Source organism: Salvelinus sp. IW2-2015, linkage group LG28 (assembly GCF_002910315.2).
Source record: "Salvelinus sp. IW2-2015 linkage group LG28, ASM291031v2, whole genome shotgun sequence".
NCBI lineage: Eukaryota > Metazoa > Chordata > Actinopteri > Salmoniformes > Salmonidae > Salvelinus > Salvelinus sp. IW2-2015.
Genome location: NC_036868.1, coordinates 24,883,245 through 24,902,165, shown reverse-complemented (window position 1 = coordinate 24,902,165; position 18,921 = coordinate 24,883,245). Strand labels below are relative to the sequence as shown.

General features: G+C 42.1%; 1 pseudogene; it reads right to left on the bottom strand.

The window, feature by feature from the left end:
• Window positions 1-248: 248 nt before the first annotated feature.
• On the bottom strand, window positions 249-1,925 carry LOC111954170 (thyroxine 5-deiodinase-like; annotated as a pseudogene).
• Between the last annotated feature and the right edge of the window lie 16,996 nt (window positions 1,926-18,921).

The following is an 18,921-nucleotide window of genomic DNA, read 5'->3' as shown; positions in this document are numbered from 1 at the left end:
CACTTGAATTTGAACTGATTTCTTGATTTGGTTGAATTAAAAAGGAATTTAATGGTTAACATACACCTACTTAATCATTGCCACCTACTCAATGAGAACCAGAGACACATCAGAGCTATTAGCTGTCTTTCTCTCTCTCTGAACGTGCACTGAATTTGCTCTGAAAAGATAAGGATGACAGAACGTATGATAATGAACAAATAGGCCTAGACCTACTTGCCAGTAAGATGCTTTCAGGAGTCATAAGATCAATGTGTTCTAACATTTTATTACAAATATTTGTTCAGTAAAATATACACAATTTACAGAACATTTTGTTGAGGACATTGCTAGTCGCCAAGTACTCTAGTATCAAACAACATCAGTATCAGTTTTCTGGTTTAAAACCATTTAAAAACTGAACTTCACAACAACACTAGAGTAAAAGGTATTAGCCTTTCAGACACAAGCACGCGAGCACACACACACACACACACACACACACACACACACACACACACCACACACACACACACACACACCACACACCAAAGTAGAGACCATATAGTATAAAAAATAAAGTGATCACAATCAAGAATGAAGGTCAAACTGAAATAAGCAAAACTTTTGCACAGGTTCAAATCAAAGACAGCTCCTTACAAAAACAAACAACCAAACAAATAATGAGTGTCAAGACGAGCACAACTGAACAACTAAGCCTATCGTGCGTTTTACATCATAATATACATTACTGATATGTGTAATAATGCTATAATGCTTCTGAACCAAAACAACATGTATAGGCCTAGTCATATGTGCAGTGTGTCAAGAGTTTGTAGCAGCATCTGAATACTTCTTCACCGTGTGGACACTTCACGCGCCTAATGGTTATCTTTAAGTTAAACGTGGACCACCACTGTTCTGCTGGAATTCTCCAAATCATTCCGGTATTGCTCGAGCCAGTTCCTCAGCTCTGATATCCGGTAGCCCTCCGGTCCCCTGCCCCCCTGATACACGACCCGCTCATCCCTCAGGATATAAAGTCTCTCAAAATAGGCTCCGTAAGCCGCGTTGGACGAGTTGTCCATAGTATCCACTACCACATTGCTGCAGGGAACCTCCGAGTGCATCAGCTGAGCGGCTTTCAGTCTGTCCTCCAGACAGCAGTGCTTGGGGATCTGGTATGGCGCGTCGGAGCTCACCCAGCCGTCCGAGGGATGCGCCTCCTCGATATATACAAGCAGGGAGTCGGCGATGTCCGCATACTGGCTCGCGACGCGCTGAAACGCAGCCAGGCGCGTCATGAACGGTGGTCAGGAGCAACTGCCGAAGTTGAGGATGAGAGGTCTCCTCCCTTTCACATAGTCTAGGACCCTGACCCTGCGCCGCTCCTGCAGCTGCACAACCTCAGTGTTGGGCGCGATAAGTCCAAGGTGCGCCGATTTGAAAAAGTCTAATTTCTGCCCGTACCACACGGCCCTGAGCGACTCCAGGGTGAACATCTTGTTGGAGTCGGAGACGCAGACAGGCGGGTCTTCGGGGCTGCTGCCCTCCATCTTCAGCAGCACTTTCCTCCTGATGCACAGGACGTCCAGGAGACACAGCATCAGCGCTGCCAGCAGGAACCGGGGCAGCAGAACCAGACATAGAGCTGTGTGTTTCAGGGCCAGCACCGTCAGGACACCTGCAGACTTCTGCATCTCGCCCTGCCGATGATGTCTGGCCGGCAATGTAAGCAGGCAGATATAGACAATCGTATCAGTCACCTTTTCCCATCTGTTTTCAGCCTCTGTCTCACAGAGTTGTGCTTTTTATAGGTGCAGCAGGATTTGAATGAAAAACAACCCACCTCCACAGCTCGTGCCGCCCTCTCACATGGCGGGGATTACCTCCCGTCAACTGAGAGAGAGAGATGGATAGAGGAAGGGAGAGAGACATAGAGATAGAGAGAGAGTGTGTGTGTGAGGGAGAGGGAGAGAGAGAGAGAGAGAGAGAGAGAGGGGGGATCACGGCCATGGGTCCGTTTTTTTGCAGACTCAAACCTGTCACGTCGATATCTGGCACTTCTTTTGGGGTGAATCATTGTGGTTACTGGTAAATGAACTCCAAATGAAGAAATAGCATGATTTACAACAACACCCGTTTGTGGGTCAGAAAGTGACGTCAAATGAACATTAGCCTATGGTGAATTTAAACTTGACATAAATGTGATCAAAACTCACACATTTAGGGTTAAAAAACATACCCACCTCTACAAATCAAACACGATGATAAAGACAGAATCTGTAATTTTTGTGATTAAAACAAATTAGACTGTTGTGATCAGTTTGAGAAGAAATACATATTCCATGTTCATGCTGTTGAATCGGTGACGTATTGAATATAAACTTATAGGAATTAAATAGGTCTAGAGCAATTCATTATTTTTGTTGATTCATTATAATGTGTTGCCAATCATTACATGTATCTATGCCCTTTGATTACTTGTTTCACGAACCTGGGTGAATTGAAAGAACACGAAAAGGCTTGAACGCGTATACTTCTTTGTGTATTTCAGATAAGGGGTTTAACGTTCACAAAATCTTTTCACACTAGACGGCGCTCTCGCATACCAATGATGTGCAGTGCGCATTGGGCACCTCCAAAAAAGCCTCGGTTACCTGAGGTCAGTATCCTCCCCTCTCTCGCAACTTTCCCAATGCGACTGTTACGTACCTGATTCCTTCTCAGAGCAATGAGAGAGATTACTCACCCCTATAAAACTGAGTTATGAAATGATATCCGGTATGACAGGTGGTGTTACAGACAAAGGAAAGGATAATAATACTACTACTATTATTATTATTAATAATAACAATAATAAATATTATATTTAACTTATATGAAGCTAGCTATTCACTACATCAAAACATCTCCAAGCGCTGTAAAGCTAAGCAGTAAGCAGCAACAACAGGAAACAAGCAACTTAAAACAACAACATAATTAATCATGAGTTGTCGACGGTCAAGAGACTGAAGGTTGAGACAGTTAATGGCTTGATTGAGGTCAGCGGACAGAGGAGGTGGTCAAATGGGAGAGTCGGTAGCAGGCAGGTAGCACGTTGTCATCGCGGTGTCTAGCCATCCACGCCGTCTGTGGCTTCTTAGTAGAACTCAGTCAGATCAGATGAAGTTCGAGTAACGTCTAATTGCTGACAACAAAACCTAAGTTGAGAGAATTTTTGGGGGGTGGATGATGGCCATGCTTAGGGTAACAAACTATAAAGGAAAATACATGGCTACATCTGACTGGTTTTATGTTTAATAACATTAATTGTTTTAGGAAAAGGGCATTTTGATCAGCTACCAGGGTAAGAAGATGGCGTCAATTTACCCCAATAGAGGATTGTGCCATAGGGTTTCATAGATGTGTCCCTATTTTTACCTCACTTGCACATACATTCTCTTTTTTTCTTTGACCTTTTCCTTACACACATTATGTACAGTTCATCTAAAATCACGATCACTTGAATAAGGCAAGATTTTAAATCCCAGCAGTCTTTAAAATGAAATTCAAGAGCAAAACACATTTATTAGAATATAACTGATTAAATATTGATTAAACATATTTTCAATAGCATTCAGGGCACAACAAAGTACCTCTTCGCCATAGCCACCCCAATCAGATATTTTCTTGTAAACTTTCATCTGAAAAGAAAAACAAGAAAAGTATTTTAGGAACGTGGAGAACTGACCCCTAATCTAACCCTAACCCTAACTCCTATTCTAAACCTAAACATATTCAGTTGTTGTTTTCTGTTTTCCTTTGTCTTTCTCTTTTCTTGTCTTCTGTTCATTTTGTTGGTTTTTGGTGCATTGTGGGGGTGTAGTTATTTAAAAAAAAATGTTATTATTTTCGCGTGGGGGGGGGGGGGGGGCTTCTCGGATGGTTGAGGGGCAGCTCTTGGGGAACTGTGGGGGGATCTTGGAGGGCTGGCGGTTGGGAGCTTGGGTCGGGGGCTGATGGATCGCTGGTTCAGGTCCCTGTTTTTTGACCTTGTGGGAGATCTGTCAACGTGCCCTTGAGCAGGGCATTGACCCTGGTTGCTTCTGTGTGTCGCTCTGGATGGGAGTCTGTTAGATGACTAATGTGATGTAGTTGTTGAGCATCTTCACTGCACGTATATTGTATGTTTTAAACATTCAATAAAATTAAAAAAATAAGTTTGCCAATGAACTTTGACCGTCATCTTGAACTTCTTCCATTTTCTAATAATTGCGCCAACAGTTGTTGCCTTCTCACCAAGCTGCTTGCCTATTGTTCTGTAGCCCATCCCAGCCTTGTGCAGGTCTACAATTTTACCCCTGATGTCCTTACACAGCTCTCTGGTCTTGGCCATTGTGGAGAGGTTGGAGTCTGTTTGATTGAGTGTGTGTACAGGTGTCTTTTATACAGGTAACGAGTTCAAACAGGTGCAGTTCTGTGAGAGCCGGAATTCTTACTGGTTGGTAAGGTTGATCAAATACTTATGTCATGCAATAAAATGCAAATGAATTACTTAAAAATCATACAATGTGATTTATGGATTTTTGTTTTAGATTCCGTCTCTCACAGTTGAAGTGTACCTATGATAAAAATTACAGACCTCTACATGCTTTGTAAGTAGGAAAACCTGCAAAATCGGCAGTGTGTCAAGTACTTGTTCTCCCCATTATATATAATCATCCTATTCTGACCCTAACCTAACCCTAAACCGTAATCCCTAATTTGACCCTAATTTGACCCTAACCCCTATTCTAAACCCAACCCCTGTTCTAACCCTAACCCTTATTCTAACTCAGACCCCTAACCCTAATCCTGCTAACTGGGGGATAGCTAGCTATGCTAGCAAACATTATCTTATGCTAACTCGCTGGCTATCATTTATTTTACCTCAGACTTTCTACTATTGAGGTTTCTAGCTAGCTAACTGGGGGCTAGCTAGCTATGCTAGCAGATGTTAGCTTATGCTAACTAGTTGGCTAGCATTTATTTGACCTCAGACTTTCTGCTAGTGAGGTTGCTAGTTAGCTAATTGGGCTAGCCAGTGCCTAACCTACAGCTAGAAACAAATGATCAACCATCATTGTATCATTGTGCCCCCAACAGCTGCCTTCACTGGTTAGGCTGAGGGGAGGACGGCTCATAATAATTGCTAGAATGGAGTGGTATCAAACCCATGGGAAACCACGTGTTTGATGTGTTTGATACCATTCCATTGACTCCATTCCAGCCATTATTATGAGTTTCCTCCCCTCAGCAGCCTCCACTGATACTAACCTAACATATTACTACTTTAGTCAAAAACAATAATAAACAATTCTCTAAACAAGTGGATTTATCGCTTCCCATACATGTATATTTAATTGAAAAAAAAAGTATGGATCTGACTTCATTGGATTATATCTACAACTTTTTGTAAATTACCAAAACTTTGATCAATTTACCTCAAAATTGTTTTGATGGAATGACTTCAAAATGTTTTTTGAAACAGGAAATTTGTAGTGGCAGCCAGAGGAACTGTTGAATTTTTATTGTTTGGGGGGACATCTCATGTTTTTTGTGATAATTGCAGGGGTGGTGTCTTACCCCAAGGGGCCCCATACTACCGTACTAACCACTGGATTAGAATCTAGCTAGCTACTCTTCACTACTATCAAAGTACAGCACACACTTGAGCGATGCTACGGCAGTCACGAGGCGCCAGAAAGCACACCACAATCCATCATAATAACACCATAATCCAGTTATTGCGCTGAGGAACTAATCAATCATACGTGTCTAGTCACAAATTATGTTAAATAAATGGATCAAATAATTTAGGAAACCTATAGGCCTACATTTAAAAATACTTTGATCTTTTTATTTCCATGAACTGATTCAGACTCACTTATATTGTGGTGAAATAACTAATCCAAATAGGCAAGAATGTGCTGATTCGTGTCGATGTAAAATGGAATAAAGCAGGATAACATGCTTTATTGCTAATCACAATGGTTGTTAAACAACAGGTGGGTCTAATCCTGAATGCTGATTAGTTAAAACCGCATTCCAGCCAGTGTCTATTCCACAAGTTACCACTGGCTAAATCTATTACGATAAAATGCCTATTTACTCATCGCTCCAGAAAGGCACTGGAGCGATGAACCGCCCTTGCTGTCTCTGCCTGGCCGGTTCCCCTCTCTCCACTGGGATTCTCTGCCTCTGACCCTATTACGGGGGCTGAGTCACTGGCTTACTAGTGCTCTTCCATGCCGTCAATAGGAGGAGCGCGTCACTTGAGGGGGTTGAGTTACTGGCGTGATCTTCCTGTCCGGGTTGGCGCCCCCCTCGGGTTCGTGCCGTGGGGGAGATCTTCGTGTGCTAAACTCAGCCTTGTCTCAGGGTAGTAAGTTGGTGGTTTGCGGTTATCCCTCTAGTGGTGTGGGGGCTGTGCTTTGGCAAAATGGGTGGGGTCATATCCTGCCTGGTTGGCCCTGTCCGGGGTGTGTCTCCCGACTCTTCCTGTCTCAGCCTCCAGTATCTATGCTGCAATAGTTTATGTGTTGGGGGGCTAGGGTTATATCTGGTGTAATTATTCTGTCTTATCTGGTGTCCTGTGTGAATTTAAGTATGCGCCCTCTAGTTCTCTCTCTTTCCCTCTCCCTCCCCTCCCGGATGACTTGAGCCCTGGGACCAAGCCTCAGGACTACCTGGCTTGATGACTCCTTGCCATCCCGGACCTGCTGTTTTTTTACTCTCTCTCTCTACCGGACCTGCTAACTCAACTCTGAATGCTCGTCTATGAAAAGCCAACTGACATTTACTCCTGAGGTGCTGACCTGTTGCACCCTCTGTTGCACCCTCTACAACCACTGTGATTATTATTATTTGACCCTGCTGGTCATCTAAGAACATTTGAACATCTTGGCCATGTACTGTTATAGTCTCCACCCGCCACAGCCAGAAGAGGACTGGCCACCCCTCAGAGCCTGGTTCCTCTCTAGGTTTCTTCCTAGGATCCTGCCTTTCTAGAGAGTTTTTCCTAGCCACCATGCTTCTACATCTGCATTGCTTGCTGATTGGGGTTTTAGGCTGGGTTTCTGTATATCACTTTGTGACATCGGCTGATGTAAAAAGGGCTTTATAAATACATTTGATTGATTGACTGATTGTGTTAGCTGTGTTGTTGGCTAGCTCCTCTGAACAACAGTGTCCTGACGAGTGAGCACAATTTTTATGCTCACTCGTTGTTATGGATGAATCCAAATAAATGTCACTAGAAAACAGCTTAAACAAATGCAAATCCAGCTACTTTGCTGTTATTCTGGCTGCACTTTTTGACGTGACTGTAAGTTAGCCATAGTTTTTATTTTGTATTTTATTAGGGATCCCCACTAGCTGCAGGCTAGCTAGCAAGCAAGGGACAAGAACGTTGCCAGCCAGTATGGCAATGGAACATTTAGACTGAACGACTGGGTCGCGTCTCTGGCAACCGAACCGTTAGAAGGAATTAACAGCCGGCTTGGGTAGCAACTCTAGATTTGTGTCGGGACTATATCTTGTGGAAGGATGAAATAGTATGAATAAATTCATAAAAGTAATTTTTTTTAATGAAGATATGTCAATCATTATTTTAATATGTTGGTAACCCGTTGTATAACAGGGATAATGCCCTCGAAGCCGGTGTTTGGAGGATATATTGGCACGGTTTGCCTCAACTTCGTCTAAGCCTAACAACACCCATGCCAATATATCCAAACACCGGCTTCTCAGCATTTTCACTTAGAGATTGATTATGATGTCATGACATTTTGATTAGATGTAAATTGGTGAAATAGAAATACGTTGCTGCTTTGGACAGTGTGGCCTTGACCGTGCATGCGTCATTACGAGCTGGATGCGCATACACCGGCCAGACGTAGGCCTATATAACAATCTCTATTTAGATCATATTAAATTGTGGGGAATCAGAATATCTGTTTCAATGGATCTCGATTTCAGTGCTGTTTTCAATTCAAACAAAATTCGACATATCTTAACATAGATAAGTATAAGATTTAGTTCAACACCCCATTGTTTTCAGCCCCAGAATAATTCATGCCAATATAATGAACCTGTTAAAATAATGCAGTAGTGTCAGTGTCGAATATGTATACCCATCTCCATGTTGCACTTTCCATTCTCCAATAATAGGCTATGATGGTCTATTTTGGTATGCACTCTTTGTAGGCCTATGCACATAGCCGCAGGAAGTAGGGGTATTGAGGGTGCTGCAGCACACCCTGAGATGTTTAATTGTAATTGTATTTTATTTAACCTTTATTTAACTAGGCAAGTCAGTTAAGAACAAATTCTAATTTACAATGACGGCCTACCAAAAGGCAAAAGGCCTCCTGCGGGGACGGGGGCTGGGATTAAAAATAAAATAAAAATATAGGACAAAACACACATCACGACAAGAGAGACACCACAACACTACATAGACAGAGACCTAAGACAACAACACAGCATGGCAACAACACAGCATAGTAGCAAGACAACATGACAACAACATGGTCGCAATACAACATGGCGGCAGCACAACATGGTAGTAGCACGAAACACGGTACAAACATTATTGGGCAAAGACAACAGCAGAAAGGGCAAGAATGCTAATAATAGAAAAAATATTATATCAAAAGTTATATATTTTAGAATTTAAAAAAAAATCTCACAAAAGCAGTGCACTGGGCCTTTACTAGTCCTGTATTAGCGGACAGATATAACCGTCTGTAGCACGGATTTCAAAAACTAATTCTACAACCCCCTTCACAAAATATTCTCAGCCCTCCCTCTTGTGATTGATCTGTTAATTGATCTTGTTAATTGATCTCATATAGCAGATGTGCTTTGCCAAACAACACTTAGTTGCCTGACCGATCACATGAGACTTTGTGTAGCTCAGGCTAATGCAGTCTTGACTTTTGAAGATGACCTGGCTTCCATGTACCAGTCTGCTACATTGGCACCCGTGACCCGGATTACACAGTGATGTATGTCAAACAGCTGCTAGGTTTACTGCTGAGAGAGAAGGAGGAGGTGTTTCCTTGAACTATGTAACCTTGAAACCTGGGAGGTGAGCAGGGGAAGTGACAAAGTCACACACACACACACAAACATTATTACTTTAGTGCCTTGTTGCATGAAAAATGCAAGTATTCTGTGTATTTGCATTCTTCATTTCACTCTGTCATTTGGGTCATTATTGTGGAGTCACTACAATGTCGTTGATCCATCCTTAGTTTTCTACCATCACAGACATTGAACTCTGTAGCTGTTTTAAAATCCCCAATGGCCTCATTGTAACATCCCTGAGCAGTTTAATTCCTGCAGATCAGTTCAGAAGGACGCCTGAAGCGTTGATGTGTCTGTGTTGTTTAATATACACTGAGTGTGCAAAACACCTTTTGCCCACAGAACAGCCTCAATTTACCAGGTCATGGACTACAAGGTGTCAAAAAGGTTCCACAGGTATGCTGGCCCATGTTGACTCCAATGCTTCCCACAGTTGTGTCAATTTGGCTGTATGTCCTTTGGGTGGTGGACCATTCTTGATACACAAGGGAAACTGTTGAGTATAAAAAACCCAGCAGCGTTGCAGTTCTTGACACACTCATGCCGGTGCACCTGGCATACCCCGTTCAAAGGCCCTTAAATATTTTGTCTTTCCCAATCACCCTCTGAATGGCACACACACACAATCCATGTCTCAATTGTCTCAAGGCATAAAAATCTTTATTTAACCTGTCTCCTCCCCTTCATCTACACTGATTGAAGTGAATGTAACAGGTGACATCAATAAGGGATCATAGGTTTCACCTGGATTCACCTGGTCAGTCTATGTCATGGAAAGAGCAGGTGTTCCTAATGTTCTATACACTCAGTGTATAATCCACCGAATCATTATTAACTTGACCATGCTTAAAGATATTTTCAAATGTCTGATTCGTAATTGTTACCCATCTACCAATCACTGCCCTTCTTTATGAGGCTTTAGAAAAGGTCCCTGGTCTTTGTAGTTGAATATGTGCTTGAAATTCATACTTGACTGAGGGACCTTACAGATGTTGTATTTATGGGGGACAGAGGAAGGGGTAGTTATAAAAAATATCATGTCAACACCTATTATTTCACACAGAGTGAGTCCATGTAACTTATTATGTGATTTGTTAAGCCAAATTTTACTCCTGAACTAATTTAGGCTTGCCTAAACAAAGGGGCTAAATACTTGCAATTACTACATGCAATTACTACATTTTGCAATTACTACATTTTAGTTATTCATTTTTGATTTAAATCCCACTTTGTAACACAATAAAATGTGAAGAAATCCAAGGGGTCTGGATGCTTTTGAAAGGCAGAGTCCATAGAAAGCACAAGTCAGAGGGGGATCAGACTGTAAACGTGCTGACACGGACAAGTGGTGTAAAACATTATCCTATAGCCTCTTAAACTCTGCTAACTCTACTACATTTTTCACACAGCAATTATAATCACCCACTCAACATGTTTAAATGGCAGATTAGTTTCAAAGTACATCCTATCTCTGTGGTCAAATAACACCCTCTTTTTCATTAGGTGTGCTTGCTGAAAGGCAAGCACATCTCTGGGAATTGTCATATTCTTTCTTTTTAGCCTTCTGCAGCCTTCTGCAGCCACCATAAACACCATAACTGTAAAGCTACCAACACCAAAAAACGTTTTTTACTACTTTTAAAGGCTCAAAATGCCAGATCAGTCTTTGTCTCTCTGAGAAACATCTGGAGATTCAAAATAACAACCCACACAAAAATCGGGCTTTTTAATGTAATGTCAAATCAGTACTGCTCTATGGATCAGAAACATGGAGGACAAAAAACAAAACAATAAAGTCAACCCAAATGTTCATACATAAGTGCCTATGACAGATCCTGCACATCAGTTGGTCAGACAAGGTCACCAACATCAACCTGTAGGAGGGCACCAGCCAGGTTCCTGTGGAGGAGGACATCCGAAGGAGAAGATGGGGATGGATCGACAACACCCTCTGAAGCCCCCTCCAACATCACCAGGCAAACCCTATCCTGGAACCAGCGAGGGAAACGGAAGAGAGGTCACCTAAGAAACACCTGGAGGCGGGAGCTCTAGGCAGACACCAAAATATCCTGCATGGGGTGGAACTAGATTGAGAAGACAGCCCAGAACTGAGTATGATGGAGAGGAGTTGTCAATGGCATATGCTCCCTAGGAAGCCATGGGTCTAACTAAGTAAGTATACTTTTAACACTGCAACCAGTTTTGCATAAATCACAATACATTTCGATGGCCATACACTTGAATGGTAAAATTTGGCACCGTAACTAATCTTCAACCGTTTAAGCTGGAAGGGTCATTCAAACTTTCAAACGTGCAGACTGGTCTGGAATAGGTTGCTTGTATACAGCTTTTTGAAGCATCGATTCAGCACCTGTCCCCGGGATAACCACCGAACGTTAGAATGGTACAGAAGTACCTCGAATTCAGAGCCCATTTCTTTACACAGCTCACTGAAGATGCGGTGCCTCAGAGCACTAGTTCGCACATAGTTCACGCATTCCACTACAATTTTTAATACTTCTGCCAGTTTTGGAGGCAAGGTTTTTGTTGCCAACGCATGCCTGTGCAGAATACAATGCGTAACAATGATGTGTGGTGCATCGGCTTTCACTAGCGCACCAAAACCAGACTTTCTTCCCAGCATGACTGGAGCTCCGTCCCGAACAAACTGCAGAAACCATATCCCACAAAAGATTGTTGTCTTTGAAGAAGTCATCCACAAGTTTCTTCACATCGGCTGCCTTAGTTGTTGTTGTAAGAGGCTTACAAAATAAAAAATCTTCCTTTATCACGTCGTCTTTCACATAGCGCACGAATACAGCAAGCTGGCTTAGATTGGAAACGTCTGTGGTCTCGTCGAGTTGAAGGCTGAATTTTGCCGGGCTTGAAATCAGATCTGCAACTACTTGAGCCAAGATGTCTTTGCTCATGTCCTCTATTCTGTCGCGGATGGTGTCATTTGAAAGAGGAATTTGGGATAACTTAACTTCAGCCTCTTTTCCCAGCATGATATTCGCCATCTTCAACACAGCTGGTTTTATGAGTGTTTCACCAATGGTGTGTGGTTTGCCCTGCTTTGCGATCAGGTAAGCAACTTCGTACGATGCTGTGAGGATCGGTTTGTTGATGGGTACAAAGCCGAGAACAGGCAGAGTAGCCGTTTCATCGAATCTGGCTCTCTTCACCTTGAATTCAGCGAGCGCTGTGTTCTTGTATTTTCCATCTCCATGCAGCTTAAGGAAGTGTTCTCTTAGTTTTGCCGGTGCTAGACTAGAATTGCTCAACTTGGAATTGCAAATCATGCAGTTAGAACGCTGACTCCCATCACGTTCCGTTATACATGTGAATCCATATTGTACATATTCGTCCGACCACTTTCTTTTTTTGCTCGACATAGTAAGTATGAAGGGATTAAAATATTAAGAAAGAAATCACAAGACGTACCATCACGACAGTCACAAGTCGACTACTGAGCGCACCAAATTCCCTGCAGCACAGATAGGCCAAGCGATGTAGCGTGATCACCTGCAGCCAATGATGGCCAAGCGGGGTGTGTCATCACGAATCATATGAGTCGGATGTGTGTCTTGACCTCCGCCGAACCCCTGAGAACCCCTGGGGTTCGATCGAACCCAGGTTAAGAACCACTGATCTAATCTTTTTGAACTGTAACCATGGGCTTGAATGGGAAGCATTTGGATTTGCCACTTCTCTTGAACCGTTAAAGCTACAAATACCAAACCAATGTTGATATGTAAAGACTAACTCATTTTAGATTGCTATATGTACTTTTTGAACTATAACCGTTTTCAATTTGCACAAAAGGTCCAAAGACTTCTGAGGCAAAATTTGGATTTGTCATTGCTCTTGATCCATTTCAGCTTCTAACACCAACCTGACGTTGAAATATACAGGCTGACTCAACTTAGATGGCTTCAACACAGCTTTTTACTACCATTCATACTTCATAAACTATAAAGCTTGTTGTATTCCCATTCATTTCAATGGGGTAATGCAGGCTTCAACATTCTGAACTGAAATAATTTTCACAAAACATTCAGAATGTTCAAACTAAAAACATTTTGAAAGCTTTAAAACGCATCCTATGGTTTATGATGATTTATAAAATGGGTTGTTTGGATCCTGTACGCTGATTAGTTGATAGCAGGGAGTTATTCACCACAATCCCTGGGTAATGCATCTTAACATTTCCATTTGTATTGTCAATGTGCATCCACTGTCCCACAGCGCAGCCAGGCAATCCATACTTCATCTCCCATGGAAAAATTGTCTAGACATTATTTCCCCATGCTACTAGGCTAGCATTTGGTTTGCAACAAGTTCGATTTGTCTAAATCTTGCTGTCTGCCTCTCCACCCTGTGCAACAATATTGCAATTTGCAATCTCCACCCGTGCCATAGAGAGACTGAACGCGCAGAACTAACAGATTCTCTGAGCCAGGCGAATTCATTTATCAGGATGATTATAATGGATATATTCAAAGAAATGGCAATAGAAACAAAGGTAAAGCAAACAAAAATGTACATAGTTTGCTGTCATTTCAGCTTTAATGTGATTGTGTGTAAGCTTTAGTTGGCTAGCTAGCGGAGGAGAAGTAGCTAGCCTGCATGGCAACCTTTTTTGCTTGGAATGTTTGGAAGGGACAACCAGCCCGTTTGGCTAGCAACTTCAGAATCTCACAACTAATAAATGTATTTTGCCTGGACTATATTGTTTGCTGGAAGGATGAAACAAAACAAATGTACTTATTAAAATAACGTTTTTAATGAAAACATATTGTTAGTCTTTTTAAAATATTTTGGCAACCATTTTATATAAGCAATAAGGCACTCGAACCCGGGAATTATCGCAAAAAACACCCTCCTAAGGGCTGTTTCCCCAGGCCTTCGCTTCATGTCGGGCCTAAGAACAACCCTTAGCCAGGAGTTATTCAAGCAATAATTCCTGGGTTCTCATGCCTTATTGTTAAATAGTACTCACTCTAGCCTACTATACTAGCCCACTATAGATGCGGTAAAGGCGTCAATGGAACGCAGACGATGCATTGACCAGATTGGCACACATTCAACAAATCTGATATAACAAAGTGGATATCTGTCAAATCCGTTATGATTTATGTATTGTAACAGGCCCACCATGTGGTTACTTAAGTCTGATTTGGATATATTTGTCTGTTTTCACTGCATAACATGTAAAAGTAGTCCCTTTTCAGGTTTAGAAGAAGTGACTGCTAAATGCTAACTCTCGTTCGTATAAGCTGGTTTGCATAGCTAGCATAGAGAAATCAGTGGTGTTAGTCAAAGTCTTTTCTAACTGTAATGCAGTTGATTAGTAACAATGACATGAACATGTGTTGTGGTTGACATCCATACAAGCATTATACTCAGATATTTATCTCAACATAGTGTGAAATACACATATTAAGAATAGCCTGAATTTAGGGTAATTCTGCTGGGGGACAATAAGGTAATTCAGATCTTTCCTCCACGCATTTCCATGGCAATTACATTGTTTTGTTTGAGTTCAATTGACCTCTGTACTCCATCTATAGAACAAATGACCATCATGTCACAATAGCAAGCACATTTAGTTCCGGGTGGCGAATGCTGCGTTCAGTACGTGGTTCTGTGCATGTGTCTGATATGGAACATTTTGATGTTGATGGATTGTTTTTTGACTGTTGTAACACTTTTACAGTACCTCATCCTCCTTGATATTTCATCAAATATGTAACATCACACTTGGTGTAAATCGTTTTAGTACGCATTCACCATCAAATGTCTTTGAAATGATATTGTAAAATAAATGTTCATTAACGCTATTGAAACTATGAAATGATTCCAGTGTCTCGGGTACCATGTACCTTTTTATGAATTTGAGCACACTGACAGATATGAAGTCAACGTTGATTAATACCATGATAGAAACTGTACCGCTTACGACCTTTGTTTGATGTCAGTCTTCGTTGGAGACTACCTGTGCTGGAAGACATCTGCAAGATGATGCTGGCAGACCTCAATTCTAAATGAATGTCATAACAATTATCCAATTTGTTGTTATGTTTGTTTGCTATAAGTTGTAAAACATTACCAAACTTAATTTGAAACTAGTAATTAAGTCGTTTTTGAAGAGGGCTTCTTATACTTTTACTTGAGTAAATTACAATCTAAGTAACAGCACTTTACTTAAGTACATTTTTTCAATACTCTACCCACCTCTGCTACATCTACCATTACTACTGCCATCCCTGCCACTGCCACTACCGCAACCACTACTATTTCACAACCATAAATACTAGCAAGCACACGCATTCACTTCAGTAAATGCCCTTTTCTAGTAAAAATTGTGTTGTTTATTATGATCAGCCCTGTTATCTGAACATCAGTCAGGCTGCTTCACTTGAACCGAGGGAATGGACTATGTCATGATTCTGCTTACGTACTACGATCACTATGAGCCGGCAGGCTCTGTCGATTATTCTCTATCATCAAATAATTTGTTGCTGAAATACAGTGCTGGCTCCTCAGTTACCTTTATTAGGCCCCGCTCGGCGCTTGGCAAGGGAACCCAGGTCACACAAGGACAGACCAGAATAGGAAAAACAGCCCAGCCAGAGCCTGCAGCCTGCAGCCAAGCTATAAGAGTGGCAGAAATCCAGCAGCACCAACTACTGTTAGTACATCAGCCAGAGAGAGAGAACAATCCCAAGGCCATTTAACAAGGAACCACTGGGCAGAGAAACACACACTTCAACTACTATACACTATAGGCCTACCACCAGAGCCAGATATGTGATAAGCACCATACATGGCACAGTTACAGTGCATTCGGAAAGTATTCAGACCTCTTGACATTTCCACGTTTAGTTAACTTTACAGCCTTATTCTAAAATGTATGAATTATTATTTTTTCGGCCTCCTGAGTGGCGGAGCGGTCTAAGGCACTACATCACAGTGTTAGAGGTATTACTACAGACCCGTGTTCATTCCAGGGCTGTGCCGCAACCGGCTGCGGCTGGGAGTCCCATAGTGCAGCACACAATTGGCCCAGCGTCGTCCGGGTTAGAGGAGGGTTTGGCCGGTGGGGCTTTACTTGACTCAACGCTCTCTAGCGACTCCTTGTGGCGGGCCGGGTGCCTGCAGGCTGATCCCGGATGCCAGTTGAATGGTGTTTCCTCAGACACATTGGTGAGTCTGGCTTCCGTGTTAAGCTGACGGGTGTTAAGTAGCGCGGTTAGGCGGATCATGTTTCGGAGGACGCAGGACTACACCTTAGCTTCTCCCGAGCCCGTTGGGGAATTGCAGCAATGAGACAAGATTGATAAAGGGGGGTAAAATATAAAACTGTTTTTTTTCTCATCAATCCACACACAATACCCCATAATGACAAAGCTAAAACAGGTTTTTAGAAATGTTTTGCAAATGTATAAACATTTAAAATTAAATATTTCATTTAAATAACTATTCTGACCCTATACTCAGTACTTTGTCGAATCACCTTTGTCAGTGATTATGGTCTCGAGTCTTCTTCAGGTGTGCTAAGCTACAAGCTGTATTTGGGGAGTTTCTCCCATTCTTCTCTGCAGATCCTCTCAAGCTCCATCAGAGATGTTCGATTGGGTTCAAGTCCGGGCTCTGGCTGGGCCACTCAAGGACATTCAGAGACTTGTCCCAAAGCTACTCCTGCGTTGTCTAGGCTGTGTGCTTAGGGTCATTGTCCTGTTGGAAGGTGAACCTTCACCCTCAGTCTGAGGGCCTGAGCACTCTGGAGCAGGTTTTCAACAAGGATCTCTCTGTACTTTGTTCCGTTCATCTTTCCCTCGATCCTGACTAGTCTCCCAGTCCCTGCCACTGAAAAATATCCCCACAGCATAATGGTGCCACCACCATACTTCACTGTAGGGATGGTGCCAGGTTTACTCCAGAAGTGATGCTTGGCATTCAGGCCAAAGAGTTCAAACTTGGTTTCATCAGACCAGAGAATCTTGTTTCTCATGGTCTGAGAGTCCTTTAGGTGCCTTTTGGAAAATTCCAAGCGGGATGTCATGTGCCTTTTACTGAGGAGTGGTTTCCATCTGGCCACTACCATAAAGGCCTGATTGGTGGAGTGCTGTAGAGATGGTTGTCCTTCTGAATGGTTCTCCCATCTCCACAGAGGAACTCTGGAGCTCTGTCAGAGTGACCATCGGGTTCTTGGTCACCTCCCTGACCAAGACCCTCCTCCCCCAATTTCTCAGTTTGGCCGGGTGGCCAGCTCTAGGAAGAGTCTTGGTGGTTCCAAACTTCTTTCATTTAAGAATGATGGAGGCCACTGTGTTCTTTGGGACCTTCAATGCTGCAAAAATGTTGGTACCCTCCCCAGATCTGTACTTCGGCACAATCCTTTCTCTGAGCTCTACAGACAATTCCTTCAACCTCATGGCTTGGATTTTGCTCTGACGTGCACTGTCAACGGTGGGACCTTATATAGACAGGTGTGTGCTTTTCCAAAACATGTCCAATCAAATGAATTTACCACAGGTGGACTTCAATCAAGTTGTAGAAACATCTCAAGGATGATCAATGGAACCAGGATGCACCTGAGCTCAATTTCAAGTCTCATAGCAAAGGGTTTGAATACTTATGTAAGTAAGGTATTAAGGCATTTCTGTTTTTTTATTTTTTTTATTAATTTGTACAAAATTCTAAAAACCTCTTTTGCCTTTGTTGTTATGGGGTATTGTGTGTAGATTGATGAGGGGGGGAAATAATTTAATCAATTTCAGAATAAGGCTGTAACATAACAAAATGTGTAAAAAGTCAAGAGTTCTGAATGCACTGTATATACATTTGATGTAGCCTGTAGTGTATGTGTATGTTTTTTCCCTTTGGGCTGAATGATAAAATCCTGCGATTCCCTCCCCTTAGCCACATCAACATGCTACTCTGTCCCTCAGCTTTCATGAGCAGTTGAGAAGGTTTGTGGTTACTAAGCAACCATCATCAAGTCCCACTCAGGCTAATCCAGCTATCAAGGCCAGGATCTCGCCTTGACTGGAGCCTCGCAGACAGCTGATAGGTTACGTAACGCCACCCTCCCTCTCTCCCTCCACCCGTCCCTCTCTCTTTTGTCCACAAGGACAGTGCTGCTAATAGATACTGTCTTATGTATGTTACTGAAGGCCAGCTAAAATCATAGCAATTGACTACATTACAGCAGGTATATGATAGTAATTTGCTGAACCTGATAATCTATTTGCACAATAAATGCTGAGTGTACAATAAATGCTGATGAGATTGGCGTTGAAGACACTAAAATGTTGATAACAGTGCTGTCGTTAGCTTGGAAAGAGGCTGTTAAAACCTGACGAGTACTACATAGATAACCTCAAACGCTAACCGCAGTGTATAGTAGACGTTATTGAGCTTGGTGTTTAGAAAGGGCATTAGATAGCAGTACAGTAGACAGTGGTGGAAAAAGTACCCAATTGTCATACGTGAGTAAAAAATAAAGATACCTTAATAGAAAATGACTCAAGTAAAAGTGAAAGTCACCCAGTAAAATACTACCTGAGTAAAAGACTAAAAGTATTTGGTTTTAAATATTCAGTTACATACACCTTAGCCAAATATATTTAAACTCAGTTTTTCACAATTCCTGACACTTAATCCGAGTAAGAAATTCCCTGTCTTATGTCAGTTAGGATCACCACTTTATTTTAAGAATGTGACATGTCAGAATAATAGTAGAGAGAATTATTTATTTCAGCTTTTATTTCTTTCATCATATTCCCAGTGGGTCAGAAGTTTACATACACTCAATTAGTA